General features: G+C 44.2%; 1 long non-coding RNA gene across 1 annotated transcript; it reads right to left on the bottom strand.

Moving 5' to 3' along the window:
* Positions 1 to 1,455: 1,455 nt before the first annotated feature.
* LOC124027617 lies at positions 1,456 to 1,948 on the bottom strand. The gene is made up of 3 exons (XR_006837441.1): positions 1,823 to 1,948; positions 1,671 to 1,697; positions 1,456 to 1,555 (listed from the first exon to the last, which is right to left on the bottom strand). It is a non-coding gene; the product is annotated as an uncharacterized LOC124027617 (long non-coding RNA).
* Positions 1,949 to 5,727: the final 3,779 nt, after the last annotated feature.

Here is a 5,727-nt window from a genome sequence, read left to right as displayed (position 1 = left end):
ACAGCACTGTTGTCCCAGCCAGGGGAATAACCACAGCACTGTTGTCTCAGCCAGGGGAATAACCACAGCACTGTTGTCCCAGGCAGGGGAATAACCACAGCACTGTTGTCCCAGCCAGGGGAATAACCACAACACTGTTGTCCCAGCCAGGGGAATAACCACAGCACTGTTGTCCCAGCCAGGGGAATAACCACAGCACTGTTGTCCCAGCCAGGGGAATAACCACAACACTGTTGTCTCAGCCAGGGGAATAACCACAGCACTGTTGTCCCAGGCAGGGGAATAACCACAACACTGTTGTCCCAGTCAGGGGAATAACCACAACACTGTTGTCCCAGCCAGGGGAATAACCACAACACTGTTGTCCCAGCCAGGGGAATAACCACAGCACTGTTGTCCCAGCCAGGGGAATAACCACAGCACTGTTGTCTCAGCCAGGGGAATAACCACAGCACTGTTGTCCCAGCCAGGGGAATAACCACAACACTGTTGTCCCAGCCAGGGAATAACCACAACACTGTTGTCCCAGCCAGGGGAATAACCACAACACTGTTGGCCCAGCCAGGGGAATAACCACAACACTGTTGTCCCAGCCAGGGAATAACCACAACACTGTTGCCAGGGGAATAACCACAACACTGTTGTCCCAGCCAGGGGAATAACCACAACACTGTTGTCTCAGCACCAGATATGACAGAAACAACAACAACTAAAATCTGCAACTTCATGACATCAACATGTCTTTGCAAAGGCCTTTGAATGTTTACTTAATGACTGCAGATCACAGTGAGTTTAGTTCTGCTGGTGTGTGGTAGAGAGAGTACTTCATCTACAGGCAGAGGGACAGGTATGACACAACACTGTCCTTCTGCCAACCTGGACCTGCCAGACAGACTGACACCACACCCCAGTCTGTGTCCTTTTCTAAATGAAGTATGGGCAAACCTTCCCCTTCAGTCACCAACTCTTAGGCCAGGCTTTACCAAATCTCTACACGTTTCTTGGAGGGGAAACACATGACTTGCAAACATACAAAATAAATGCTAGAAAACAACCTCGAGATTTTGGATACAAATCTTAATTTTGATCATTAAATCTTTCATTTCAATAAATTGCATTTTATGGAGCGCCAGTCCCCAAAATGGTGTCTGAATCATGAAGGAGTTAATTGATTTGTCCTCTTGGGGCAGCATTAGAGGAACTTCTAATCACACAACTGATCCCAACTGTAGACCATCTATGGACCATCTAATATGCAAACTTCTCAACCTGTGTTAAAGAGTCATGTATTTTATTTATAATAGACTATTATCAAATTATTATTATTATTATTAACATTATTTTCAGTATCCAAATCATTATAATCATTAGCCACATTCTTATAATTATTATTACTTTTGTATCATTTTATCCAAGAAGGCACATAGGAAGACATTTAAAAGTACAAGTGTTTCGTTTCTTACCTGCATGTTGTTCAGTTTGTGATCTGAGGAGCTGTACATCTCACATTCCCCCATCGCTCTTCGGAGGAAAGCGTTCACAACAAAACTGTCTCCTACAGATCGGAGGGGAATTATAATGAATATCAATGATATTAACTTAAGATAATGTAAGGTTTAAAACAAGGTTTAATGCGTTATTTCTAAAGGATGATAGAGGGTTATCCTCACCTTCGGGGTTCTCTCTACGTTTGCCCGCTTTAGATCACAGCACAATATGGACATTCAAATGAGAAATTCGTTACAATGTGAACAAAATATTCATCAATGATCAATCAGTATGGAATACTCATATAAAGATGTTTATAAGAGATATATCTTACCATGTTTGGACTGAGGTTTCCCCATTCCTACGTCCCGTTTTCCTTGATTAATGAACAGCTCTTTACCAATCCGTCATGGATAACCCAGTCTGCTGGTCAACATTGTCACATTGTGTCCGCGTTTTTTTGCAAGAAAATAGTATAATTGAACTTTCTCCAAGCGCATTCAAAATAATCAATATACACACATGTTTTCTTTTGCTGTACAGAAACAACGCTCTTTCTCTCAAAACAAATCCCGAGAGAGGGAGACTATAGTCGACTTGCACTTCAGCGTCAGACAAGCCAACTGACTGACTGAATGGAAGAATGTGTGTCCGTCTGGCGGTAGTGTAGCGCAGAGCAGGAGGCGCTCAACTCAATCTAAGTAGTAGGTAGGCATGACTGTAGGTACACCCTCAAAGTGTCTGCTAAATACCGTCCCCTGTTGGACTGATTTCAAACAGGTACTTTTGCTGGTGATTTTGTTCCAGTATAACAACAAAAAACAAAAAAACAAAAAATAAAATGTACACCTGTTTGGCAGATGTTATTGCGGGTGTAGCGAAATGCTTGTGTTTCTAGCTCTAACAGTGCAGTAATATCTAAGAGTGCACTAATATCTAATCTGCCTGCTAAGTATTAAAAAAAGATAGTGATAACTAACTTTCCCTTATTCATTTGGGAGTATAATATAAAAAGAGAGTATGATGTCTGTCAGAATGTAATGTCAGCCTTTGTGTCAGACTCTATCCTCAACATCTGCATTATCAACCGTGCTTGACTTGGGCACATCGGAGCTGAGTACCGGTACCTATATTTCAGTCCAAATCATGCACTGATTATCAAAGTCTACGTCCCAAATAACACCCTAGAATTATTTTTCTGGAAACCGCCGATGTTGAATTTCATTGAATTCTACATCAGGCATCAATGAGCGTTTGGATCAGGAAAGTGTCTTCTCACAACCTCTACAAGCCAGAATGCTGAATTAAATGATATTTTAACGTACTTTACCGGTTGTACTCCGTGCAGTTGGTCCTTCGCCAGTAGGAATGTGATACCATATATGCACAGAAAACTATAATTCAACAACTTTCCAAAACACCAGTGATGCGTTCAGATTTCTATGAGCTGAAGCATGCGCAGAACCATGTAAACATGTGCACCAGCTCCACAGTAGTCTATACATGGTTTGCGGCAATGTAGTTTCATCTTGTGCGCTTGCTTCAGGTGATGGAAATCTGAACGCACTACCAGCACTTTGAAAAGTAGATTGAAAGATACTTTCCTGTGGATATATTGTCTCACATTGCGACCTGCAAATAAGGACCAACCACATGGACAACCGGTAGAGAAAGTGAAAATATAATTTGTCTTGTAGAGGTTGTGAGATGACACTTTCCTGATCCAACTGCTCATTCATGCCTGATGTAGAATTCAATAACATTCACCATCAGGTTTCCAGGCTACTTATTCCCTGCAGCAGGGTAGTCAACTCTGACCCTATGAGGTTCGGAGCCTGCTGGTTATCTGTTCTACCAGATCATTAATTGCACCCAACTGGTGTCCCAGTCTAAATCAGTTCCTGATTAGAGGGGAATCACCCAACTGGTGTCCCAGTCTAAATCAGTTCCTGATTAGAGGGGAATCACCCAACTGGTGTCCCAGTCTAAATCAGTTCCTGATTAGAGGGGAATCACCCAACTGGTGTCCCAGTCTAAATCAGTTCCTGATTAGAGGGGAATCACCCAACTGGTGTCCCAGGTCTAAACCAGTTCCTGATTAGAGGGAATCACCAAACTGGTGTCCCAGTCTAAATCAGTTCCTGATTAGAGGGGAATCACCCAACTGGTGTCCCAGGTCTAAATCAGTTCCCGATTAGAGGGGAATCACCCAACTGGTGTCCCAGGTCTAAACCAGTTCCCGATTAGAGGGGAATCACCCAACTGGTGTCCCAGTCTAAATCAGTTCCCGATTAGAGGGGAATCACCCAACTGGTGTCCCAGTCTAAATCAGTTCCCGATTAGAGGGGATTCACCCAACTGGTGTCCCAGTCTAAATCAGTTCCTGATTAGAGGGGAATCACCCAACTGGTGTCCCAGGTCTAAACCAGTTCCCGATTAGAGGGGAATCACCCAACTGGTGTCCCAGTCTAAATCAGTTCCCGATTAGAGGGGAATCACCCAACTGGTGTCCCAGTCTAAATCAGTTCCCGATTAGAGGGGATTCACCCAACTGGTGTCCCAGTCTAAATCAGTTCCCGATTAGAGGGGAGCAATGATAAAAGGCGGGGGAACTGGCTTCGAGGTCCAGAGTTGAATCTGACCACTACTTTTGACCAGGATCTACATAGGAACTATGGTGCCATCTGGGATATGCACAAAGGTCTTTGTTTCCTCCAAAATACAAACAACAACCAACCTTCTATAAGAAGACCCGTTGTTCTCTAAACAGAAGCAAGGTAACATTCTGAAAATAGGCCTCAAATATCCATCAGTCACATCCCTTTTGAAGCGTAGCTGTTAGTTTATTCTGGTGGGGTTAAACAAGTCTCTAGTCACATGACCAACATTAGATGTTTCCTTCTGCTCCAGGTGTCAACTTCAACATGATGTCCTTCAATCACATGATGGAGTCTTACAAACATCCACGACCATCCTACCTGTCCGATGTTAAGACAGTTAAGATGTTTAGCATGCAGTACACATCCTTCTTCTATCAATCAAAGGATGTCAAATACACACACACACACGCACGCACGCACGCACACACACACACTTTTGTGTTTATAATGTTTCATCATTATTATCTTCTTCACTTGCTTTGGTAACATAAACATATGTGTCCCATGACAATAAAACCCTTAAATTGAATAGAGTGAGAGAAAGAAAGAGAGAGAGAGAGAAAGAGAGAGAGAGATAGAAAGAGAGAGAGGGGGGGAGGTGAGAGAGAGAGAGAGAGAGAGAGAGAGAGAGAGAGAGAGAGAGAGAGAGAGAGAGAGAGAGAGAGAGAGAGAGAGAGAGAGAGGATGAGAGATAGGGAAGGTGAGAGAGAGGGATGGTGAGGAGAGAGAGAGAGAGAGAGAGAGAGAGAGAGAGAGAGAGAGAGAGAGAGAGAGAGAGAGAGAGAGAGAGAGAGAGAGAGAGAGAGAGAGAGAGAGGGGGAGAGAGGGGGATGGTTAGAGAGAGAGAGGGATGGTGAGAGAGAGAGGGATGGTGAGAGAAAGAAAGAGAGAGAGAAGAGAAAGATAGGGTGAGAGAGAGGGATGGTGAGAGAGAGAGAGAGAGAGAGAGAGGGTGAGAGATAGGGAAGGTGAGAGAGAGGGATGGTGAGGGAGAGAGAGAGAGAGAGAGAGAGAGAGAGAGAGAGAGAGAGAGAGAGAGAGAGAGAGAGAGAGGGGGAGTGAGAGAGAGGGATGGTTAGAGAGAGAGAGGGATGGTAAGAGAGAGAGAGGGATGGTGAGAGAAAGAGAGAGAGAAGAGAAAGAGAGGGTGAGAGAGAGGGATGGTGAGAGAGAGAGAGGGTGAGAGATAGGGAAGGTGAGAGAGAGGGGTGGTGAGGGAGAGAGAGAGAGAGAGAGAGAGAGAGAGAGAGAGAGAGAGAGAGAGAGAGAGATAGATAGATAGATAGATAGATAGATAGATAGATAGATAGATAGATAGATAGATAGATAGCAGGGATGAGAGAGATAGATAGAGAGAGGGAGAGAAAGGCAGGGTGAGAGAGATAGAGAGAGAAAGATAGAGAGGGTGAGAGAGAGAGAGAGAGAGAGAGAGAGAGAGAGAGAGAGAGAGAGAGAGAGAGAGAGAGAGAGAGAGAGAGAGAGAGAGAGAGAAAGAGGGACAGAGAGATAGAGAGAGAGAGAGAGGGTGAGAGAGACAGAGAGAAAGAGAGAGACAGACAGACAGACAGACAGACAGACA

The sequence above is a fragment of the Oncorhynchus gorbuscha genome, unplaced genomic scaffold, assembly GCF_021184085.1.
Source record: "Oncorhynchus gorbuscha isolate QuinsamMale2020 ecotype Even-year unplaced genomic scaffold, OgorEven_v1.0 Un_scaffold_3383, whole genome shotgun sequence".
Lineage (NCBI taxonomy): Eukaryota > Metazoa > Chordata > Actinopteri > Salmoniformes > Salmonidae > Oncorhynchus > Oncorhynchus gorbuscha.
The sequence above is the reverse complement of the archived record's forward strand: the minus strand, read 5'-3'. Positions and strand labels throughout refer to the sequence as shown.